The 26,148-nt window shown below is 43.7% G+C and overlaps 1 protein-coding gene across 1 annotated transcript in view; it reads left to right on the top strand.

Annotated features, from left to right (window-relative positions):
• CCBE1 (collagen and calcium binding EGF domains 1) overlaps nt 1-26,148 on the top strand; it is a 94,598-nt gene that overhangs the window by 26,137 nt on the left and 42,313 nt on the right. The gene's annotated exons all lie outside the window — the stretch shown is intronic.

Below are 26,148 nucleotides of genomic sequence, written 5' to 3'. Positions count from 1 at the left end.
ACCTCTGAAGAGATTTTTTGCTGGAGGCTTTTGTTCCACCTATGACCTCCTCCACCAGGACAGACACTCGCTTTATCCTCTTCATGGACATTTTTGTTTTCTTCATTTGAAACAATACCATTTCTATTTATCTTTCATGTGCTTTTTCCAAGTGGGGCTTCTTAGCAGGAAGATCTTGCAGCACATTGCCCCAGGATGAATACAGTTTCAGTACCATACTGGGCCTGTGTCATTCTGCCAGTGTACATACTTGGCTCAGAAAAAGAAAAATCAAATCTTTTACCTAATCAAAAATTCCTCAGACAGAGTGCATGAACTTTTCCAAATACTTGAAATTATTAATAGAGATGCCTTCTGAAGTATAATAGCAAACCTGTATGTTCCTGCAAGCAGATATGTAATCTGTTCACATCTGTACAATGCCGGAGAACTTTTGTCAAGGTTCATTTGGCTGCAGTTATCCCTTGCTTTTCCCCTTTAAAACTCAGCTGCAGAATTTCCAAAGTGCTTTCTGTTGAGCAATAACAAAGAAATGAGGGAGCTCTCATGAATACTAATGGCTTGCATGTTTTGCCTGAAATCTTTACTGGGTAACTGTGCTGTGCAGATGCTGTTTCCTCTGCACCAAGACCTGGTTGGTAGCTGGAGGCCAGATTTCTGGAGAGTGATGTAACACTGCCATATTATCTATGGCTAAATTCCTTAGAAATTGACTCAAACATGCCCATCTGTGTGTGCCTATCACTGAGCTAAGTGACCAGACTGTCTGGGAGTTCAGGTGTGTAAGCCCTGACACAGGTATCAGAGCAATGCCTTGCAAATATGTCATGATTCTACAGATCAGTCATGCCATGCTGAATATTGTTATTATGTTGTTTAATTTTATTTTATGGTGTTTCAAGCGGATAGCAAAAAAGATAGATAACTATAAAACCAACCCAAACCTTGCTGTGGAATGGAGGAGAGCTAAATGGGGAAGGGATTGATTTGTTGTGCTGATACTGGACATCTCTTTTTCCAATTTTGCTCAATAAGATTGCTTACTGAGGCCAAGCAAAAGCCCAGACAAGGTATGCATTCCTGTCCATGCTCACACAGAGGTGCAGCTGGCCTCTCTGCTGATGTGTGGGCTCAGAAGGGAATTAATGAGCCATGCTTAAGGGAGGCAGCAGGTTGGGCTCAGATTGCACCGTCTCCACCAGAGATTGTGAGATACCTGTCTCCAGCGAGGCCTTTGGGGCTTGTTGCACTGCCAGAGCTGGTGCTGATGCAGACATGGGGTCTCTGGCCTGATTGGAGCTCTGTCCAAATCTCCAGGGGCAGGAGCAGCCCCATGGGATGGCCATCACCACGGTTAGGACCAAGGAAGGTAAAGCTTATTGGCAAAGCCTGGGGCAGAAGGATCCCCTGGCAGCCGTGGTTTGGCAATTCAGAGCTGCCATGTGCGTGGCCAGCACTCAGCTGTCAACTCCTGATGTTTCTGTCCCAGCTTCTTCCAAGTGATACAACCTCTGCCGGCAAAAAATCTTATTCAGTATGCACCAAATCATTCAACACTTGAAAGATTCCTTAAAATCATTCGATGCTCTCAGACTTTTCACAGAGAGATTTCCCAAGTGGTCAGAGCAGATGTCAGATATTCTGCTTCAAGCATCTTCCCCGTTTCACCCTTCCTGAAAGCAGAGGCATGCACTGAGATATTTCTCAAGTTGTAATCCATAAGAGAGGGGAATTACTTTGCTGCCTTTCTGCATCCAGAATGTTTTTCTGTGAAACTATAGTATGAAATCAGTTTTAAATTTAAAGAAAGGTAATACTTTAGAAATGAGAAAGCCTGAGTTCTGAACCTGAAGTAGTCAATGGTGCACAGACTTTTTAAATTCTCCTTAATCAGACTCTCCTTGTTATCTTGTGGGTATCCTGTTGATATGGGTCTGAAAACAAGTTGTATGGCCAAAGCTGAAGGTGAGATGTATCACCAAGGAAAAAAGAATCTTGGCTAGTTTATATGAGCATAACTTAGTATAGGCTTTTCTAACATCAGCTTTAAACAAAAGTTCTAAATTAAAATAAAGAACACAATTTGATTTTTCATAGGGATTTTAAAAAAGAAAGGAAAAGAAAAAATTGCTCAGGGAAATATCCTGTGTTTTTAAAAAGCCACATTACTGCTAAGTGCACCTCTTGTTGTGCCAACTCCACTTCCTTTGGACACTCCTCATATCCTCATGTATCCCGGAGGGTGGGGTAGGCTGCATTGCTCCTTTTGGGCCCCCTCCCTCTGGCTCTGTGGACCATCTCCTTCCTTCCCCAGCACACTGGGCTCTCAGTAGTGCCGAGCAGTGAGGAATTTCTTATCCAGCCTGAATTAATGCACTCTGAGTCAAATGTGTCATCACACTCAGCCCCACCATGCTGCCACTATTATATGTGTGCCAGGACCAAGCAATTCAGGTACAACCGTACAAAGAAGGATGGAGAAGAATAGGAACATAGTGCTGTTGTTGGGAATGGGGACAGCAAAGAGCTTAAGAGGCAGAGAACTGGTAGCAAAACATACAAATTCCTGCCTCTCAAGAGGCATCCCCTTGAGAGGCACTTTGCTCCTTCACATAGTGTACCTTTGCAGCTGCAGTTCAGTCCCAAATGGTGGATGAAACTCCTAAAAACTTGAGGCCATTCCAAGATTTCAGAGCAGCTTTGTAAATGCAGCAAAGCCTTTGTTTGACCTTTCCCCGTAATCCCATGGGTGAAGCATTGTTTAATCAAAAATAATCATATCATTATTTTGTGAGTAGTTACAATAATAATAATAATAATAATAATTGCTATGTGATTTCTTTTTCATATTTTTTATAGCAGCAGTCATTTACCAAAAATAGCTGAGGTGTTTACATAATAGAGAACTTTTAAAAATATGTTTTCCACATTGTCCTGGTCCATTCAAATTTTGAATAAATCCTGTGCCAGAGAAAGCTTTGGTATATTTGAAGTTGTTTATGGGGATAAAAGAAGATGAATCTCACTGGCCTTAGAAAAGCCAAGATTTTCAAAGGCAAATTAAATCTGTTTACTTAATTTTTTGGGTTAGGAGTTTGCCTCTTCTGGGATGGATTGGGGAATATTTTGAAACCCAAACCAATGCAGCCAGGACACAAAGATGTCTCAGTTCCTTGGCCAAAGTTTTTGCCCAAGAGGTGAAGAGCTGGCCAGGTCCTGGATGCTCTGAGGGTCAGTTTTCCTGCTCCGTGAGGAACAGACAATGAGCTTATTGGAGGATGTGTGGTTGACTTTCTACCAACCATCAGAGCAGTTTAGGGAGCTTTAGGCAGACAAGGATGCAGCTCCCTGGGCAGCAATGCTGGCCCTGAGCACAGCATACGGGGGCTGCTCCTCGGGCTGGAGCAGAGTCCACTGCAACTCTAAGAGTTTTAGAGTTAAAAACACCTTAAAACACCCCGTTTGGCTGGGATCATGCCAAAACCCCAGCTGTGTTGGTTCTGGCTGTTAGACTCCACATTGTGTGGGCAACCTTCTTGGAATGCCACCTCCTCATTGCTGGGACAGGGATGCAGAAGGAAAAACATGCTGTGGTTGACCATTTGTATTTCTATTTCTAGATCTTTAAGCTATTTCTTGAAACAGGGCTGGGATAGATGGGCTTTTGTTCTGACCTACCTATGGCAGTTTTGTCATCACTGGATATTAATGCCGCTCTTTTGCATAATAATTTCCAAAATAATCTTGTTTTACAGTGTTTCAACTTTCTGGGTATTTGGAGAACACATGTGCTTAGTGAGGTGACGGGCTGATTTAGTTTCTCAGTAACTTGAAAATAAAATATGTCTCCTAAAAAGCCATGAAAGATTTGAAGAGCCAAAATGCTACATTCAAAAATGACAAAACACTCTGAAACTTGTTTTAACAGTTTGGATGCACTAATACATTCCTTTTATCTCTCCTAAACTTCTTGGCTTACTAAAAAGATTTCTCTCCAGATTGTCTCTAACAAATTCATCCTACACATGGGTTGCACAACTAAAACCAATCTTAATTGTTCATTCTTAGGCTTTCAGTGGTGTTATCAAATTCTGGATTGATTGTTGTTTTCTAATCTTAATTACAGTGTCATTTTAAGTGCACAGAGGGGCTTTAAAAATAATTTGAGCTGGTATCATGCCAAAAGCTGCATCTGGATTCCTGGAGGATGAGGGAAGCTTCCAATCAAACATCTGGCAAGTTTGCTGGATAGAGAAAGGCCAGCACAGTACTCTCAACCTGTGCAGTTATCAATGGGAACTCTTGGCTGCTGTGGCAGAGCTGCTCAGCCTTTCAATTTCATTGGAAATCTTGTTTCCAAGGTCTTGCTTAACCTGAGCTGATGATTCCTGGTTGTCCTGAGAAAAAGCTGTTCTTGTGGGTGAAGGGATGGATTCCTTGGTGGTAGTGGTTGTTTTTTAAACTGTTTTCTGTAGAGGGACTCAAGAAGATAAATAAACAAAAAAAAAAGGCAAAAACATCAAGTGAAGGACCCCCAAAGTGTGCAGTATGCCTGTGCCTGCTGTAAGCTGCCTTCCTCAGCACTTTACTGGTGGCATCCCACCCTTATGGCACCACATTCCTATAGGCCCAGGTCATCCTTGCGGTTTTAGGGTCCAAAGAACAGCTTTGAGGACCTTAGGGTCCAAAGAACAGCTTTGACGACCACATCCCTCTCTATTGCTCTTGTTGGACCCCCTTGATGTGACATACAGAATGGCCTGACTTTGGTGCTAGGAAATACAGTGATGGCATCATCCTGAGTGTCCCCCTGGAAGTGCCGTGTTTGTTGTTCTGGTGTTTTTCAAGCAGAGATCCATCCTCAGTTCTGTGGTGCAGAGTCCTTGCTGGCACTGCAAGTTCCTCGTGCCTCCCCATCCCCTGGTGCTTGTCCCTGTTCTGCTCTGCCTGCACGGCAGCTTCAGGCTGGCACCAAGAATGCTCACAAGCAAACCTGTGCTTCCAACCTCACCCACAAGTAGCTCTGTGAATTTTCCCCTAAATGATTCATGTTCAATTCTACCCTTCATATCTCAGTCCTGAAGTAAACACTGTGAGACAACTGAGTTAATTTCAATTATTAGCGTAAGGGTGAATATTATCTTGCAGAAGCATTAAGGTTTCTTGTGTTTTGTGCATGATCATTTAGCACATTGTATGCTAATGCCAGAAGGTATCCTGGAAACTGGGTAAACTTGATGCTCTTCATGTCACCAAACTTAATATGAAGAAGTATTCTCTACTAAACTCCAAATAGCAGAAGTATCTATTTAATTCATTTGTTTTTATCATCAGAAGCAAATTTAACTCCAAATTTCTGATTTCTGAGCTTGGATCTGAAATACTTTCCAGGCTTAAGAAATCATTTTGATGTCTAGAAATAGGAAGAAAAGTAGTTTGTGTCCAACGATGCTTATTTATAAAGACTTTAAAAGCAGGGAAAAGAAGAAACAATGTAGTTTTTGTGACCTGAGCCTTTGGCACCCACCCAAACCCATTTCCATGCTGAGTCCGTCCATTACACACTTTGTCAAATCTTTCATATAATCCCACTGTCTCTGCTCTTAATCTTAAAAAAATAACCCTTTGTTTTGTATATTACTCTGGAGGATAAGGAATAGGAGACTGTCTGCAGTGTTGTCAAACCTGGGTGGGCATTTTAATGTATCTTATGTCTTTTTTTTATTGTGTAAGGGCATTTGCTCGGTGTGCATGGGTCCTTTGGGTGTCCATTGTTTATATCCTCTGTTGGTGTTATCTCCAAATTCCTCCCCTTCTCCAAGGGAGCAGATTTCCCCACAACAACCTCTCTTCCAGGCTCAGAAAATCTGACTTTGTGGGGCCACCGAAAAGGCAAGCAGCTCTGCTCATGGGCTGCCAGAGGGCTGAGTGCTCCTGCAGGGAGAAAGCCTATATTAACATTTCTCTTTTTTTTTGAGAAATAATAGGAAAATTGCAATTCCTCAGGAGGCAGGGGGATGCCTGGCTGCTCTGCCAAGGGCAGATCATGCACGCCAGGATGTTCAATTTGGAACCGAGTCTCCGAACAGATTGAAATCTGCAGCCTCCACTTCCACTATGATTTTAACCCATACTTTGTGAGTTTCCCTGTTTTCTGTAAAGGGGAACTTTTGTTACAGACACTGTGTGAAGCTGTTTATTGTTTTGTGTTGATGCAATAGGCGATTTAAAGTCCCAGTCTGTATCTTTGCATCTCTCAGGAGAGCCAGACACATTCAGCTGTCAAAATATCACGTTCTGGTGAGAAAGGAAAGGAAGACAACTTTAAGTCCTGGATTTGTTGAAGCTGTGTGTCACCTATCCCCTCAATTTTAGCTCATGATCTGAACAACCTCCCTATGCTCCCTGTGTTGCTGAAATGCTGAAAAAAATACAGGACCTTAAACACTCCATTATTTTAAGCTTAAATCAACACTAAACTCACCCACGTTATGCATCTAGGAGCTGCATTTCATAGCTTAGTGAGTTTGTATACCATTAACCTTTTTCCAGCTAACTACATTCTTCTTTTTTTGCCTAATATCCATAGTTCCAGTGTTATGACTGCTGATACTCCATAACATGTCATAGGAAATATTTGGAATTGTGGTTGGATTGTTATGGAAGTGATAAAAGGACGTGTTACTCTGTGTCAGCATCTGTCCAGAAAAGCAAAAGGTATCATTTGGTTGCCTGCAACTCTCTTGTCAACTCATCATACATTTCTTTTTTACATAATTTATTTTCTGGGGTTTTTTTTCCTAGTAATGCTATTGTCATTGTGCCAGCTGAAAATATTTTATATCTGCAGGTGCACCTGGTCCCTGGGATCATTGTAGGGCCTTTGTTTAACAACCTGCTCTAACTTAGTCATGCAGTGCCAGCGTTTTGGTCCCATATCCCTGTTTTTTTCCAGGAATGCCTGTTAGAGCATGGTTTGCTTTTTACAAGCCAGCTGATGGGACAAAACAGAACTGCAAGCCATTCACAGAGTGTGTGTGAATATCGAGACTTAAGCCACAAGAAAGCCAATCCTTTTCAAGCTGCAGCAGAGGAAACTCTCTGTGTTTCACCCCCAGCTGAGGTGACACCACTGAGAGCGGACAAAACCTGGTGTGGACCTGGGCCTCAGCTGTGGGATCTGTAGGAACATGGTGTAGGGTAAAGGTGTTTTCACTTGTTTAACTGTGAGAAGGTTCTTTGGTTGCTGGGCACAGAAATTGCCTGTGCCTGTTTTTTGGTGGGTCCTCCCCACTCCAGTGTGATGAGATTACTCAGGGGACTGGGTGAGCAGGCTGCAGATGCTCCTAACAGGCCTCAGCGATGGCTGTACTTGAAAACTCAGCACTTCTGACACCTCCTGTCCACCAAGCTTCAATGCCACAGCCTAAAGTGCTGCCTAAAACCACCAGTATCATCGCGTTAAGTGGTGCTGATAGTCCATCAGTCCCAATATGTCACTTTCATGAGCTTCCAGAGCCATTCTCCTCAATACTCTGCTGCAGTTTTCTGTAATTTTCCTCCAGTTTTCAACCATTTCCAATTCAGGGACTTCATGAGCAGGAGACATTTTCTATCAATTCAGTTACATTTAGTCAAAATAGTGGATTACTCTTGCATGACTTAATTTAATTTCCCCTTTGACTGAAGACATTTTTATCATCCCTTAGAAAGTAGCTCCACTGTTTGGATAGCCATTCTGTGGGTAAAACTTGTGTTTATTTAATTTGTACTTGATTCTTACTAATTTCATCTGATGCCCCCTGTTTTCTGCAATGAGACAATGATTTAGCATCAGGTAGCAAAATGCAATCACACATTTTAAGACTTTTCAGCCTGGGAGGCTTCAGAATATTTTACAGACATTTATTTGGTTAAAGTTATACTATCACTTCCATTTATTTGGGTAAAGTTACTCTGTCACTTCCATTGAGGTTTTCTGCCACAAAGAATTGTGGCCAGATTCAGCTCAGGCAGGTCTGCACCCACAGAGCCTGGGGCTGTTTCTGCTGGCACAGGATTGGTTGGCTCCCCAAAACCTCCTCACCTGACTGGTATAGCATTGTCATATGTTTGTGGCTGATTTCTAGCCTTATCCTGGCCACCTTTAACCACTGAGGTGATGCATTTCTTTCCTCCAGCCCCACAGTTCTGGTTTCTGTGCAAGGGCTGTAACCTTTTCTTGATGTCCAAAGGACCTCACTTCGGGTTGTGTGTGTGCTTTGGGTTGGTGTATGAAAAGCTGTACAGTGCCAACAGCCCACTCCAGGGATTGATCCCCAGCCCTGGGCAGCACTGCCTTGTGGTCATGGCCGGGGCCAGTTCCCTGCATGGGTTTAACCCTGAACATCCTGACCAGGATCTTTCCAAGGATCCCAGGAAACGGTTTCACCACTCAGCTCTTGCAAAAACTTTATCCTCACCTCCCTTCTTTGCCCAAAACACGTCCAACAGGTAACCTGCAAGTTGTTTGGTTCTTATCCCCACTGCTGGGCCTGACATTGCTGAGGCTGAGGAGAGTTCTTGAGTTACCCATCCTTCGGCTGGTGCATCACCATACTGGGGCCATCAGAGAATATGGGGACTTCTTCGCTTTGTCAGCTTCCCAGAGAGGTGGGAACCCACCAAAGCAGCTGCTGGTCCAGCATCTATCTGGGCTGGGTGTGCAATGGCCACCCCTGGGATGGATGGTATGGGGGTTAGGAAAGAGGAGGTGAGCCTGCTGTTAACTCTCCAGAGATGTGTTCTCTGACACAGGGATTTTCCATAGGTGGGAAATTTACACAGAACAGAGATTGTGGGATTTACTGATAAACTGTAGAAAAAGGGAGAGCTGGTGAAATGAATGTTTCTTATCTCTGCATGATGTGGCATGCAACCCAGGATATAAATTACGGTTTTCACCAAGTACTACTGGAAAGGCTGGTCCTGAAAAGCAGAGGTAAAGCCCATTAAGTGTACTAAGCAGCTGTGAGCTTTTTAACTAAACTCAGGATAAGTGGCTCCTCAGATAACTGCTTAGTTTGAATATCTGTCAGCTGTGGATGTCATTTGGGTGGAACATTGGAGTCTGAGAAAAGGGCTTATTTCTGTACTTTCTGGGATGTCCTCAGGGTGGCTGTGAGAGGCTGGATGCTAATGAGTTCAGCAGCTGCTGGGAGTGATGTTTTCCCACTGTCAGCATGGATGCTGTTACCAGGCTGGGTGTCTTTAAAATGAAGGATCCTTATGATGGATAACAAAACTCCTCTTAGTCTGTGGGCTTTTTTTTTTCTTTGTCCCTTCTATGATTTAAACCATGCTCTTACCAATTTCGTTTAATTTTGTATGGGTATTTGACATCACAGACATAAACTGCATATTTTTTAAACTTTTTGAAGCATTTCTTAAGTTTTGCTAATGCCCAGGGTTGACCTTGCCAGTGGGTTGTTATCCCAAGTGCTGTGGACACAAGCTGGTGTGCCAGCAGGAATCTGCAGAACAAATCTCAGAGTGCCCACATATTAAAGGTTTCTCCCTCATGTGGCCATCTCCTCTTGTGATTACACAGGATGAATAACTCTCTGTAGACCAGGTTTTCTGAGAGGTTCAGAGTCAGGTTGAGTTACATTTTGTCACAAACAAGAGTTAGCTTTTATTATTTCTAGAGATTCAAACCTATTGCTAGAAAATTATTGCTCCTAGTTTATCTTTCTTGAGGCAATGTAATATTTTCTTTGCTATGTAACTTATCTTCCTGTGCAGCGAACAGATGTTCTCACTGGATTCCTCACATCTCTGAGGTCTTTTTCCTGGATGTTTTACATTCAGTTAGAATTTATGAATGTGTAGAAGCTCCTTCTGGGATGTGCTGTGTTTCTTCCCAGCAAGTTTCCCAGGGTGCTGGGATGTCTGTTGGCTTTCTGGTGTCTCTTGGATTTGTGTGAATGCAGATTTCCAGATCACTTTGCCTGCCAAGGATCTTCCCACCTTATGCAGCTGGTAATTAACTTGAATTAATTATTATTAATAGCAAGGGCAGGTCATAATCCTACTATTTCACCTAATGTTGGAAACTGCCAGCATTTTCATTCTGAAAATTCGTTCTCTATTTTGTAACTTCTTGGCCCATAACATAATGTCAGAAATTACAATGAATCATTAATATTTACATCATAGTGCATGTGACATAATGAGAGGTGGTGGTTTGCTGGTCCTTAATCTTTCAGCTTTGATATGCCAAGGTTTTTTGCAGGCATAAATATATGGCTGTCTCTCTGGGTCAGTTTTAAGTTACTGCACTTTACTTGAATTTGCAGCTTTTTGAAGTTGAGCATCTGCCATCTGTACTATGACAGGCCTGACATGCCTGCACTGCTCCATGAGCAACAGCAAGTACAGCTAATCCGTGCCATTCCTCATACACTTTTCCAGTTGAGCATACACAAACAATTTGAACAGAAACTTCATCTTGGCAGTATTTTGGTAATAGCTCTGTGCATGGGACAAAGGAGTCTTCTGCTATGGGATTACCTCATGGGAGAAGTCCTTTGTTTCATTCCAGTTTGGCCTTAGAAATATGCTTTGGTTTAGCTGGTGAATTTCTAAAAATGAAGTTCAGACACATAGAGCAATGGCTTAGACAAATGAGTTGTAACATTTACAGTTGTTCCATGCAGCTTCTTCATTACCTACCATAGCTATGGAATAAAAAAAAAAACCCAACCATTTGTGTTTGTTTTGGTTTTATTTACAACACATGCCCAGAACTAATTCTTAAACCTACTGATTAAAAATAAATGTTAAGCTCATGTGTTTACAGTCAAATTTATCATTTTAGAGTGTAGTGGGGTTGCCTGTCTTCCCTGTCTGTTTTCTCTTTGCCTCCCCTCATGTTATCTAGAGAAGAGTGTGATATGTGTTAAGGAGATCATTTATCTACTCTAAAATATTAAGAAAACTTGGCAAAGGGAGACATGGGCTGCCTGCACTGACTGCACACAGAGGATGTGCACTGGGCTGTCCCCCATCTCCCATCTTTTATCTCTCCTGGTTCTGTTGTGCCAGCACACATGTATCAGATTAGGAGCTTTAAAGCCATCATCTTGGCACCTTTTCAGCCTCAGACTTTGCATTTCAGTTCTCAAAACTTGTCAGCACTTCTAAATCCCAGTTTGGAGTCAGGAAGAGATGTGTATGCTCAGTGCTGAGAAGATAGAATGCATCTGTGTTTTGTTCAGGAAAATGCTGCATTACATCTTTTAGAAAGGAGACTATTTGGTTCAAGAGTGGGTCTCTCAATCACATTTGACCATCTTGAATCCTTCTGGAGTTAACTACAGCTGCTGGGTGTCATTAGGCATGTTGCTTTGGGCTAATCCCAAAGGGATTTTGGTATTGCCGTGGCTGACTTCTAGGCACCCGGCTACCTAATGAATTCCAGATCCCAAAGTCAGACATCCAGGGACATCTAGGGAAAACAAAGGACCTGAATGAGGGAGCACCATGGAGGCCCATGAGATGGAGAGGCTGCCTGAGCAAGCCAGTGGCAAATTTTAATTTAAGATGTGACTCAGTGCTGCAGGGTCTGCCTGGAGCTCTTTCCTGCATCTTTGGGATTCTGCAGGATTGCAGGCAACTTTTTTAACGGGGAAATTGGAAAGATACTTGTGATGAGCCCTGTTTGACTGTGAGAGCCTCAGCTCAGGCATTGGATGCATGGTCAGGAACAAGGTGCTGTATGTCCCTGGGGAAAAACAGGTATTGGACTTGCACCCTTAATACCGAAATATATCTCAGCTTCAGTGGGAAGATTTGCCCAACTGCTTTTCAAAGGACTAGGCTAAGTGGGAAAAAAAAAATCCTCATGGATGCTGGATATCAGCAAGTCAACATTTAGACACTTGGCCTGTGGAGCTGTTTTAGCGAAGCCATCCCCAGTGCATAATACAGCCCGTCGGTTCACAAGGCTGAAATACCTCTGCAAATAAAAAGCAGCCATGCTGGCAAACAGTCTTCAAAGGTAGCGAAATAATCCCTAAGGGGAGATCTGCTTTTGTGTGGAATTCCCCAGCAGACGGCTGGGAGATCTTAACAAACAAGGCCTTTTAAACTGCCATGTACTTTGAAGCCTGAGTGAGCATTCATTCATTCGGCACAAAAAGCAACAGTAAAGAGGCGGGGGCAAGGGGTGGAAGGGCTTAGTCAAGGTGAAAATGAAGTTGGGTCTTTCCCCAAAGCTACTGTGGGTACAAATGAATTGCTTCACTGGAGGTAATAAAAGATAGGTTATCCCACATTTAATAAAAAGCAACAGTGAAAATACAAAGAGATCATTTCAGGCTCCAGTTATCTGATGTTTATTGCACACAGGCCTTTCTCCAGGACAGAGACCCAAGGAGTGTATTGCCCTTTGAAGTGTGGGCTGTGTGGCCACTTGCCCATTCGCTGGTTTACGGCTAAATCTCCTTGATATGACCCACTTTCATCTTTCTAGTGGTGGCAGGGGCCTCTGCAGAGGGGAGAGGGCAAATAGGGTTCTGTATGTGCACTGGGGACAGGGCAAACTGGGGAGTGCTTCAGCCTTGGAGTGTAGGTAGAAAGGAGGATGCAGCATAAAGCCGAGGCTGGGCACAGGGATACGCAGAGCACACACAGCTTTGAGAAGTCCTGCCGGAAGTGGCAGGGCTGTGGGGACCACAGGCTTTGCAGTGAAAAGTGCTGAGCAGGACTATTGTGGCATGAATATCTGTCCCCTTTGACAAGGAATAACACAAACTGGTCCTAATTTTTGCTTACCCCAGTAGTATTTTCAACTCTTGTTAGAAACCATTGAGTTATCTCTAGTGGTTAGATCATGGTATTTGTAAAAACAAGTTTCTTGACAGTGAACTTCCTGCTAACTAAGATACTAAACTCAGTGTAAGAATCCCCACTAACATCAACAAGTTTTGGACAAGGGCCATAGTCCACTTTCAGGCATTGATAAGCTCTGCACATTTTTTACATCAAAAGCAATTATTTTACAGATGAGATGCAATAAACTGTCTGAGAAGTTTACCTTTGTAATGCCATATAGGCAGAAAACATCAGTGGATTTGAATTACTGTAATTTTAAAGTTTTCTTGTATGAACCAGTAATGTACTTTTAAACCTTATCTTACTTTTCCTTCTGCTAAAGGTTTTTGCACTAGCCTCATGTTTGCCAGCAAGCCCAAAAATTTCCAGCAAATGGATTAAGATAGCCTTTTTTCAAGGAATTGTGTTGTCAACATTCTTAAAATAACATCTTTCTTTCCTCAGAAAGTGGATTGGTGTGCTGTGATATCATTGTGCAGTCATGACTTTGAGAAACAAACATTTATATTAATAAAAAAATATTTCAGTTGAAAGCGCTGTCAAAACAATCTCCAGGAAAGTCATTGTTGTGGACTGGAAAGAATGCTACTTCACATGTGTTTAATTATTGGGGAGAAAAAAATGAATCTTGCCTTGCATCACAAAAATCAATCTGCAATAACAGGAAATCCTGAGCCATTTATGCAGAGGTTCCTCTTTCATTGTAACTGCAATTGGTTCCAGCTTCTAAAACCTGTCTAATTCTCAATTGCTACAAGAATACTGCCTCAGCTGGATTATACACAGCAATGCTTTGATTGTGAGTCTGTTTCAATGCTGTAAATCAAGACCCCCAGCCAACAGTGGAAATAACTTGGTATGCAGGGATGCTCTGCTGCTTTTAGCTTATGGACACATATGCCAGTTGAAACAGTAAAAGTGTCCAAATCCATGAGCAAGAGGATGATTATTATCCTTCCTTCCTCAGCCTGTGCATGTCCATGTTCACACAAGCAAAGGGAGTAAAAGTGAGGTCTGGATTGCTGTTACTTGTGCCATCCCAGCACTCTGCATTCCCAGCTCTGGTGGATGATGCTTGTACAACACAGAGCAGGAGAACAGGCTGTTTGCCAAACTGTTGTGACTTTTGGGGTAGAAAGGCAGCAAGAAGAGGATAAAGAACTTTGGGATAGTGCAAGGGAGCCACACAAGAGTGTTGGTGGCATGTCACCAGAGAGGCCTTTCAAAGTTTCTGTGCACACAGCAGCAAAGGGATCAGCCAAGGGGCTACACAGCAGCTGCTGCTTCCCGATGTAAGACACAGGGATTTAAACCAGGACTGTGCAGGGTCTCCCTGATAGTGAGTAGCATCAGCCCTCTCACCAGCCCTCTCATCTCTGTGTCTATATGACACCTTATTTGTTACCAATTTATGCAATGTCTGAATGACACCTTTTTGAAACCTCTGTAGGTCATTTAAGTAGGAAGTATCTTCATCAGCTCCCATTTGGTGTTCAGTGGTTCTTCTGCACCAAAAAAATCTAACATTGATACATGTACCTTGGCATCAGTGCTTTCAATCTTGTCAGTGGATTTACTGTATTCTTTTGCAATTTCTTTGTGTCTTCCTTGGTTTTCTCTTTCTGATCAGTTCTCTGTAATGCATGGAGATTTCTCATTCTCTAGTTTAGTTTTCTTCCTGTCACAAACACAGAGATAGAATGCTTCCTTAAAAGGGTTCAAAATAGTAAATCACTGGTATTACAGTGTAGCTTAAATCCTGCTGAAGGAATCTCTCAAACAGAGCACGTGATTCCTGCCCAAAAGTTTTCAGGAGGCACCATTGCCTGGATGCCTGCAGTAGGATGAGGTGAGACTCCCCAGTCTGCTGTGCTTCTCATTTCACACACTCCTTCTGCCCCTGCATGATCCATTGCCACCAATTATCTGAAAACTACTTCTTGTTGCCCTAAAAATATACAGAAACTCTCCTTCATGTCTATTTCCACATCTTCAAGAGTGATTCCTACTGTCTATTTGTCATAATCTTTCCTGAATTCAGCTTTGGCTGCCTTGGGGAGCCTGTGGGACAACCCGTTCCTCCACCCTGATGCTAATCAGCACATTGAAGCATACAAGTAGGGGCTGTCTGCTGGCCTGTGCTTCTGGGGGATGCACAACCCCACCATGGCTGCAGATACGAGACAAACTTGAATTTTATGCTTTTATCAAAGTTATAGCCTAAATTCCATAGATCTTAACCACCTGCTTTGCAGCCTGTGGATTGAAAGGCAAACACTGCCTGCTGTCTTCCAGAGCTAAGGAAGATGTCCTCTTTATCACTGTTTGATTGCTAGCTGAAAATTAGGAGAGTAAAGTCACCCCCACAGGTATTCCAAGTGGCTCCAGAGGAGGATGATATCTGACTTTCCTTGTGAAAAGCTTACACACTGCAAATCTTGTGCACTTCTCCATTCCCTAAAATTCGTGCTCAGTGTCAGCTGCCATTGTGACTTTGAAGGTTATTTTCCAGGCTGTTACATGACTCACGTACAGTTTCTCCTTCCTATGCCTGACCCAGTTCCTCAACCTCAGTGTTTGTTATTCATTTCCTCTGATGATATTCTCCTGTATATTTAGAGAAGAGAATGACTGTGTCTTCTGTGTCTGCCTGTGAAGGTATGCTCCTCATGCAAGCATGTCATGAGGAGCAATCTTCTGCTTATGGAGACATCTTCTCTTCCTACACTTTGCCAAGGAGTTAATAGTCTGTGTCCAAATGCTGTCCTGCAGCTCCAGCATCAGAATCCACCACATCTCCAGGCAATTGGATCAAACCATTGTCTGGCACAACTTGGAGAGTTAAACTGCAGCTATAACGAGATCACAGCAGGGCTTGCCTGATGTCTTTATTCACTGTTCAGCTACAGAGCCCCCTTTCTGATATTTGGATTCTGAGCCTGTTTACCCAGGGATTTATTGGTTTATCTGCACTGTGAGTCACTGCCCTCTGTTTGGAAGCAGATGTGTGGTGCTGCCCTGTAGCGTTCTCAGAGCTGGGCAATGGGGTGGCTCCACACCGAGCTACACCAGCAGCTGGTGGCACTCAGATGCTTAATGCTTTTTTAATGCAAATGTTCCCAAAACTACTTCACCTCACGTCTCAAATTGCACACATGGCATCTGTCTATATTTACATATCATGTCCAAAGGCATGGGGAGGCCTGGAGTGTTGCCATACAAATTTACAAGATGAAATTGTCCTTTCATGAGCTTGAAAGCTGGATACAGGGTTTTAGTGTCACCAGTTACCTAGCTGATGTCCCTAATGGGTGGCATTTTTGGAGGGGCTAGCGTTACCCTTCTGCCACGTTAGAAAACCAAACCAATAGTATGAGCATGGAGAAAAATTACTGACTGCAGTGTGTAAATGAGGCATTGCTAGGTCAAAAATAACCCATGGAAACAGGACACTGTTATTTGCAGTGTTTATGAAAGTAAATCACAGCAACCAATCTGGTCAAATCAGTGCTGGAGAATGCATGGATGATTTCTCTGCTGAAATCAGTGGGTGAGCTCAAGGGTAAATTACAGGCACTGAGAGTAGCAGGGTAACAGGCTTAAGCGTTTTGTTTGTAGGGGGGAAAAAGAAATCTCACCTTATTCAGATAGATACCCATTTTAAAAGCAAAGATTTGATATTCAAGCATAAATTGATCTCTTAGCCGCTGCCACCAAAGCCACCTGAGTTATTTGGCAGCACCACAAGCCTGGCTGTGGTTTGGCAGCACTTGTATGATCTCAGTCCTCTGGAGAGCAAGGCCTGTCATTCATCCTGCTGGGAGCAAACCCAAGGGATCTGGGATTGGTTGACCACCACAAGTTGGGAGCAGAGGTTAATTGTATTAAAGAGTTCACAAACAAATGTGTCAGAAAACAGGAAATAACAATACTTAGGGCATGCTATCTCCTGATTTAAGGGATAAAATAAGAATTTTTAAATATTTTGTTGCCTGAAATATTTATGTATCAGAAAACTTGAAATGCTCTTTAAATTATCTGGGACTTTTACTGAAAATGTCATCAAAATTGACATAGTCATGGAAAACACTTGAATTACCATTAATCAGCATTTTTTCTGTCCTGGATGGGTCTACCTGGAGTTTTTGACCTAGCCTGTTCAAGTCAGAAACAAGCCACTTAGAAGGGAGCTCATGAGAAATAGTTTTAAAAATGGGATTTCATTTTCAATGGATGCACATGTATATAGATTTATTTACATGACACTGAGATCAGATTACTTTGAAAATTCATAGAGCTGAATTAATTTGCTTTCTGTTATAGCATAGAATGAAATCTCACTTCTTTGTGGACCACAATTACAGAAAATACTTCAAGTAATCCTATCCTCTCAGTTATTATCTGTGACATGGTTGTGTAGGTATCATTCATTTTGTGAGTAATAACCATGTTGGGATCAAGTCAGAGATAACACAGTGGTTAGGGGAGACTCTGGAAGATGGCAAGAAGGAATAGTTTGGAATAAAACAAGTTGCATGGCACCACTGCAAAGCTGTTGTGACAGAAGCTTATGAATGCACCCTGCCTGCTCCATGGAGCAAAATCCAAACTCTCATCATCAACAAAGTACTAATAATAATTTTCCTGGGAGCCTGGAGCCCACCATTGTTCTACATAAAGAAAGGAAAAGTAAATAAAGTAACTCCTATTGTAGCTATTTTAAAATGCTCAATCTGGAATGCTGCTTTTCAAAAATACTCTCTTTTGGATTTTTGCGTGCATGTGAACTGATTCCAGTACTTTTCTATTTGGTGCTGTTCAATCAAAAAATTTGTAAGGTAATAGGGGTAACCCCTCTCCTGATGTAATTCTACTGGTAATAATTTAATGATGTCAGGAATAGCTGTTTTAATTATTGCATAGTAAATGAGGCATTAGTAAGTCCCCAAACATCCTGGGTTGTGGACTTCCACAGTGCATGTAAGGTTTTGCTTTTTTACTCTTTGTTAGTGGTAGTACCTATTTGGAAGCAGTGGTGATTCTGACACCTGTGTCAAGAATTCTTCAGATGAGACAGGGAGGTATATTAAAAATGCACGCTACAGTCTTTGAAAATAAAGATTGTCCATGGAATCACTGGCCTTTATCACACTTTTTGAGGTGTATCTGAAAATCTGGATGGGTGGCAGCTAGAGGCACAATAAAGTAGCATTTTTGGCAACATCTGACATGATTGAAACAGTCTGTGTGTTCATGAGAAGCCCAATTCCTTTTTATTTACTATTTTCCCTCTGTTATTTATAAAACATCGCAGCAACATAAATATCCTACAAGAGGAGCTTATTGCATCCTGTTTAAAATAGTTATTCTGCTGTGTACAAACCTTATTTCCTGGATACTCCAAACCGAATTTGCCGTCCAGATTTGGCCCAGTGCTTGTAGGAAGATTTACACTGACAAATGCAGATGAATGCATCTCTCTTGAGTGCCTGTAGTGCTTGACCTTGGGCTGTAATGCACCTTTGCTGGGGGTTCCCTCAGGGATGCTGCTAGATGGGACTTCTGATTGTTGCTGCTGAATTTTACAGAGTTGAAGCATCTCCATCACGAGTGGTGCAGCAAAGCTGCCACAGAGCACGTGATATTGAATGGATTTTAAAAAGCAGTGATATTTAATGAATTACCAAAGAGCCTTCCTGCTGGCTGCGGTGCTCGCCTGCCTACCTCCTGGAAACGAGCACAAGAACATTGTTTTGGGAAGGGAAAAGAACAGAGTGTTTCCAGTGAAGTATCATAATTTGTCCCCTAAGGGTTCATTGAAGAATATTCTTTGGAGTAATTATTTTTCATTGGGATAAGAAAGGCTGTAGAATTTTAGATGTTGTGTGGGTTCTGGAAAAACCCCAGCTAGTGAACAAACTTTCTTTTCTCTTTGTGGCAAAAGCTTATTATTCACAGCAAGGAATTCAGCCTGACAAGAAACTCAGATCTGACTTCCATTTTAATAGCCCTCCTCCTCCTCCTGCCCTCTGCTCCAATCTGGCAGGCTTTCACATTTCTTGCAAAGATTTTCATTTTACCACAAGCGTAATTTCAAGATGCAATAACATTGTTCTCTTTATTGGGTTGTTTTTGGTTGTTGCTTAGCTAGCTACCCAGGCTGGCACTCCTGGTCCCTGATGTGACTCACGCAGGAGGAATGCCCTGACTGAAGATTTGCCCCAGGCCAGCAGTGGCTTTCCAGCCTTGCCGGGTCAATGCAAGGTGTATTTGTGTCCCTTGCATCCCCTCTGCTGCCGCCCTGGCATACCAGTAGTTGGCTGTCATGGATAAAGGACAACAGGAGAAAAATACCTTCAGTGCTAGAGCGTTCTTAACCCTTTGAATCAGAAAGTAAGGTAGAAATGAAAGTGAAATGAGGTTTGTTTGTCTTGTGTTTCCATGGGTACAGTCTAGGCTGAGGTGAAGTGGGCAACCTGGCAGTGCTGGAATGCTGAGCATCCAAAGGGCAAGGATGCCTCTGCCTTCCCTGCCCAGGGCTCGCTGCTCACCTCTCCCACCAGAGCAGCTTTGTGCTGCCTCCATCCTTGCACAAACACAAGGCCTTGCTGGCATGTCACCCTCAATTACGGCCATGCAGCTGATGGTCTGCGCTCATTAATCATCGCGGGCAGGAATGCTGGGGAGGCAGCTGTGCAGTTCTCTCTCTCGTGTCCTTGCTGATACAAGGTCTTCTCACATTCTGGTATTAAAAACATGACTCCCTCTTTATCACTGTCTGCAGACAGGGCACAGCTGTGGCCAGCAGCACCAGTTGCCTTGAGGTTCAAACAGGCACAGCCTTTCACTACCTCCGTTCCACATTTGTGGGTGCAGAGAATAACCCAAGTGGAGATGTGTTTCCTACACCACAGCAGTCATGGGTGTCCCAGCCAGTGGCACAGGCACAGAGAAAGCCAAGGTGAAAGCTTCAAAGGAGATGCAGGTTTCTGTGGCTTAATAAAAACAAGCAGAGGTGAGATTTGTGCAAGACCCCAAAGATGGGTGAGCACCATTGTGTCCCCTCCACCCCACCAAGGCTTGAGACACTCAGCTCCCTGCAAGACTAGCCCTGCAGCTAGTAAACACAGACAGTAAGTCTTGGGTTTCCCCCCCTTCCTCCAGTGTTTTCACTGCCAAGCCCAAACTTTATGTGCAACAGATGGAGCCAGTCTGCAAACTCATAGTGCCTGCTCATCTCCCAGGCTTGACCTTTGCATGTAGAAAATGGCAGGGAATTCATATGAGCTATTTTAGCAATCTCTGGCAACTTGATTGATTTTTAAGAGCTGAAAAACATGTTTTGCATTTAAAGCAGAGTTCATTACAATAGCTGGGGTTGCTTAGCATTGCAGTGATGTGTTTAAAAAGAAAATTAAAGAGAAACCTAATAGCATAGCTGGCTTTCTGCATTTGCCAGAGATTTGAGAAATATATTAAATAATACTTCAGCACAGAGTCAACTACAGGAATGTCTTAAAACTCTCTTTGGAGTAGTGGCAGTGTTACTGATCTTTTAAAGTAAGATGAAACAGGGGTAGCTGTGACCTTGCAATATCATCAACATGAGAACTTCCTGTCCTGTGGTTTATGTTTCCCCTATTATCCAACAGCATGAAGGGGAAGGAGATGGGGAGCAATGCCTGACAATATTCTGTGTGCAAGTGTGTGAAGAAGAGAGGGAAGAAAAGGCACTGCAATGTACCAGGAGGTGCCCAGTGCTGCAAACTCCACGCATAATGGTTGCACAGGACAGGAAGGTCCTTTGTGGAGGTGGTGGATGGATGAGGCCGTGCCAGAACATCTCTGCACAAGGCCAGCCTCCCTAGAAGTGGTGTCTGCCCAGCAGAGTAGGTGGGGTGAAAGGTGAAGTTCTTTTTCCTCTCCCTTCTCTCACAGAGAATATCAAGAGGGGTTTTTTTCTGTACAACCCTTTGCTTTTTGGAAAGGTGGAGAAGAGCATGTGGAAATAAAGCAAGGGCTGCAGAAGGCAAAGCTTGGGGAGAGCTGGAGCTCACCTTCCAGTCCTTTCTGGTGCAAAAAATATTTTAAGCTGTCTTCTCAGGTGATGCCTGGCTTGGGACTTTGGTTTGCATTTACTGTAGTAGGGACCACTCACAGCTAGACCCAGAGTCAGTGGGAACCAGGTTTCAAACACAGAACAGCACAAAAACTGAAAAAGCAGCCTCTTTGCAGCACAAACTACTCCACAGTAAGTGGAGATTTTTGTATGGTTGGTCAGGGGTTTTTTGTGTCTTAATCTCCCTGCATTTCAGCTCACTACCTGGCAAAGAAAAGAGGAAACCCCACAAATTTCACAGAACCTGCTTATTTTTGTGTGTATGTAGTTGAGAGTGTGTCTAGCTCAATATATAAAATTTGTGATATAAAATGAACTGTTAGAAAACAGCTCTTGGGCAACACATTCATCTTTTCCAACTGATACAATCCTAATTCTGACTGAGTAGTCATGTTTTGACTTTTGTGCTAAATACAGGGTTTTTAATCCTGTAATCTCTCCTCTTGGCTGCAGTTGCTGATCTTGAATCTGAATCCTATAAAATGGTTTTTGGAAATGTATGCATGCTAGTAAATTTTCTTTATCTCTCATAGCAATAATACTTTCAAAAAATGCTGTATCACAGATAAGCACGTGCTGCACATGAATCTGTCCTTAGCTGACATGTGGGTTTGAAGTGTTTTCTTAGCCCCTTGGTAAGATCACTTCCAGTGTTTCCTTTGCATCTCTTTGTGCTTGCATCAGTCAAGAATTTATTGCGAAAGGTGAAACGTCTCTTCCAAAAATAAAAAACCACAGATCTCCAGTCAAAGGCTACAGGGAAATGTGAAAGTTCCATGCAGACCATATAACTGAAGAAGTGAATGAATCATTTGAACTCAGTGAATGGATTTTTCTGGTCACTCCTGGGGTCCTTCTCATCTGCACTGGGTTATTTCTTGTGAGTTCTTCCCACCTCCTGTCCGATGCCTTTATTGTCACAAATGCCCAGCAGTGAGGCAGTGCCTGCCTGAGCACCCAGCAGTGACCGGCAGCACTCCTACCTCCCTCTTTCCTCCTGCAGATCAGCCCTGTCTTGTTTGTCCTGGTTCTTTCTGAGCTTTTCCTTCGTCTTGTGGGGCAGATGGAGCAATCTTGCAAGATATTTTCAGCTTTGAGAAAAAAACAGCAGGTTTTTTCAGTTCCTGTCCTGTGCAGCACTTTCAGCCCGCATTGTGTTGTGGATGCCACTGTGTCTTCTGCAGGCTGCTGGGATCTCTACAGATGCTCTAACCCCTTGGAAGAGGAGAAATAATAAGCAACACCTGGAACTAGAAACAGTTTGGTTGTGGCACAGCTGCTACATGTGGGGCTAATGTATTTTATCTGGTTTTTTCATCTGAATGAAGGACAGCCTCAGAGCAGCCCTTTTTCCTTTGGCTGCTGTGCTATCACAGAGCTGTGCTTCTCACCAGCATTCCCCCCGTTCCACTTCTGGGTCTAATGCTTTTGTCAAATGCTTCTTCACTGCTGATATTTATGTGGGCCAGAATGTGCTTAGGAGAGGCCCACCAAGATTTATATCCTATCATCTAAAGCATGTTTTTGGAAATAACAGCATAATTAACAAAGAAAACAACTCCCTTCTGCAACAAGCCAGCTTGTCATGATGGTTAGCACAGTGACAAGCAGCCACTGGTGAAATTTCAGCTCTTGAAAAAGGACTGCTGTATTTTTGATGTAGGGGAAAGCTTGGCATGTGCCTCCACTCAGTTATCAAAAATATGTTGAGGCATAACCCGTGCTCAGCTAGAAAAGGGTGTCGGTACAGCCATTAGCTCCTTGAGTTATTTGTTTTTGGATGATGCTTTAAGGATTATTTCTTGATTTTGGTTTCTGAATATGATGCTGCTAAAAATATCAGCAGTTTCTCGGAATTTGCAGTGTGTTGAGTTCTCACGTGAAAGCTGAAAGTTGCAAATTACTCGGGAAAAACAGCCGTATCTCAGGGATCTGAGCTGACTGGGGTCTGGGCTTGGGCAAGCACTGATTGCAGTGGTTTGTCAGTCGCTTCAATGCGAGCATTTGCCACGAGAAGTGCTGGTCAGAGAGAACGCTGTGTATTGCAGGCACCGCCGCCTCTGTCTGCACCACCGTGCTCAGCAGCACTGTGTGGTCACCGACTCGCTGGGCTCTTTTGTTTCCCCACGGACCAAGAACAGCGACTGTGGCTGTCAGGAAGCCATGGCTGTGTTTGAGGGTAAGGGCTTGGTGCGAGCCCTTGCTCTTTGTGTGTGCAGTGATCTAGAGCAGGGGAGGTCCCTGCTGATGTCAGGGTTTGCAGTGAGCCCTTTCATCGTGCCCACCGTGTGGAAACCCGTGAGAATCGTGCTGCAGGGCTGTGCAATGGGGTGCTTAGCTCTGTGGGTACAAGAGTGTCTGTCTCTGGAGTTTTCCCAAGGAGAACAAGGGCTTGCCTGTTTTCTTACACATTTAGCTGTGCCTCTGGCTGAATGTCCTGTGTCAGTGCACACTGTTGCCTCCTTTTCAGAGCTGATGATAAAGGCCTTCTGATCTGGACCTTGATTTTGGTCTTTAGAGGCTGTCTCTTATTTTCTGATAGTATTACTCAGCGTAATACTACCCCATAATGTTTTCTCATTTGCATTAGAACTCCTGGCTGGTTTTTAGACTTTCTTCCAGCCCTACATTTCCACAGGTGCCATGTCAGAGGCAGACAGGGGTTTGGAGGAGTTCAACCCTGGAGCTGTTCCACATTCCAATGGCCAGAATGGAGGGGCAGAAGCCCCTGGGTGGAATCTCTACTCTGTAGCTCCAAAGCATTGAGAGCCATGCAATTAAGGCTTGTTGCTTGTAGAAGTGCTGGTTTATCCATCTGTATCTGTCCAAGTGCACATGTGCAGCATATGCTGGCCCTGTGGGCCCCCTTTTCCACAGTCCTTTAGAGCAAATCCAAACCTGACCCATGGTTCAGCTGGAATGAAGTACAAACTGAAGTCCAGGCATTGCATGGAACATCTCCTGGTAGAATCAACACTGCAACAGCTTCCTCAATCCGCACTGACTTAGCACCTATAGGTTGAATTATGAAATGTGGAGGATCCCATCACATACTTCGCACATTTCCTGTTGACAATGAAGCCGTGGAAGCAGGCTGGTATCCATCCCCACTGGAAACTTTCATGTCAAGGTTTTCATTCCAGGAAAATCATTTGGATAAACTTCACTGAGCTGATCTGTAACCTTTTGTCCAGCTGTGCCAGGGATATGTAACGCAGCTGGGGGGAGGCCTGATCCTCTCCCTGCACTTCAGAGCACTCTCCAGGTCAGGTATGACCCAGGAATGCAGTTGTAATCCTTGTTTGGTTAGAGACCATTTAGCTTGCTGTGTGACACTGTAATTACTGCTCCTTTCACAAGAGAGAGATTATGGCCATGTGGTTTTCCTTTCAGGTTTGGGTCTTGGTTTCCATTTACAAGTGCTTCTTGTAAACAGAGTCTCCCTGCTTCATTTTGTTGAAAAGCTTCTTGTCATAACACTCGGGGGGCTGCTTTATCTTGCTTTCAAACTAGCCCAGGTAGCTGGCTAGGCTGAGAGAAAGCTGCTCTTCCTCAGCATTCCTGCTTGCAGCAAGAGCTTCAAAGCTTAGGACCAAAGGAAATGGCCTCAAGTTGCACCAGGGGAGGATTACTTTGGGTAGTAGAAAAAATTTCCTTAACAAAAGAGTTGTCAAGGATTGGAACAGGCTGCCCAGGAAAATGGTAGAGTCATCATGCCTGGAGACATTTAAAAGACAGGTGGTTGTGGCACTCTGGGACATGTTTGGTGGTGAGTTTGACAGGGCTAGGTTAATAGCAGGACTCAATGACCTGAGAGGGTGTTTTTGTTTTTAGATAAAAGACTGGCAGGTGGCAGCACAAAAGCAGCACAAGGCAGGATTGGTCCTGTGCCTATCAACCATCAGCAGCTGGCAGCATCTCTGCCTGCCTGTGACAGTGGGGACAGGCAGGCTTGTACCTGTGGTGCTTGCCTAGCCCTAGCCCTTCTTGTGGGTTTATCTGAGTCCTGTATAAACCTCCTTCGTCCTTTAGCCTCCAACTCACCCCAAATATTGCAGTTTAGTGTTGCATGAAAAAGTACTTGCTATCTGGTTTATTTAATTCTGCTGCCTCATCATTTCCCTGGGTTATCTTTGGACTTTATGAAGTGAGACATGGCACAGCAATGCTCCTTATCTGCCTGCTCCCCACCATTCTGGAGTTTCAGCCCATTGTTCCACCTCCCTTTCACTGTCCTTTTTTTCTTTTTTTTTTTTTTACATTGAAAACTTCTTGCCTTATTTGCAAATTTTCTTTGCAAACTTCCATGCTTTTGAACATTCTTGTCCTTTTTCTCCAGACATCTGAAGATCTCTCCCTCACTCCAGGATCTGCCTCTAGGGGTGTCTTCTGGTGAGCTCTTTGGGAGCTGGGCATGCAACTCACTTTATGTTTACAACTGCCTTCAGGTGTTTTGTCCCAGTCCTGTAGACCCTGGGAGCACCTTACACCTCCCTGCAAGCTGGTTACAGACCATCAACCCCACAGTCTGTTCAGGGGCTGCAGTGAAGGGAGGGCTGCTGGAGCCTCAGTTTCCTGGGTGACATTGTGTGCAGGGCATGCAGCAGCCAAGAGGTGAGGAAGGGTACCTAGAATTAGCCCATCTCTTAGGGTATCCCTGTGCAATGGCTCTCTGTGCTGGCTGGGAGAAAACTGCTGGCTCCGAATGTGTTGGTGGCAAGGGAAGCACGTTCCTGCAAGGGGGGAGCAGCTCTGGGGTGTCACTTCAGTCACAGGGCTGCCTCATTGTTCTCCTCCTTTCATAAGACAGTGCCGTTCTAGGTACTGTGGAAATGCTAAAGCAGAGTGTGTTATTGCCTTTTGGGGCCCCCGTGCAGTCTTGCAGCAGGGAGGTGCTGAATTTCCCTACAAATCAAAACCTGCCTTTTCAGGTCATCCTGCATGTGTTTTCTGATTTTCAGTGCAACAGGAAACTTAAATGTTGCCTTTTATTTAATATTATTTCCCCCACACCAGACCTTAATTCCTCACTTTCCTTTCTGCTTGCTGGCCTGCAGAGACAAATCCAGGTAGGCTGAGGAGGAGAAGGCAGATGGGGCCATGCAGCAAGTTCTCATCTTGGTGCAGTTGCAAAGCCCTCCCTGCACGTCCAC

The sequence above is a fragment of the Zonotrichia leucophrys genome, chromosome Z, assembly GCF_028769735.1.
Source record: "Zonotrichia leucophrys gambelii isolate GWCS_2022_RI chromosome Z, RI_Zleu_2.0, whole genome shotgun sequence".
NCBI classification, from domain to species: Eukaryota; Metazoa; Chordata; class Aves; order Passeriformes; family Passerellidae; genus Zonotrichia; species Zonotrichia leucophrys.
Note: the sequence above shows the minus strand (reverse complement) of the source record. Positions and strands in the feature narration are given on the sequence as shown.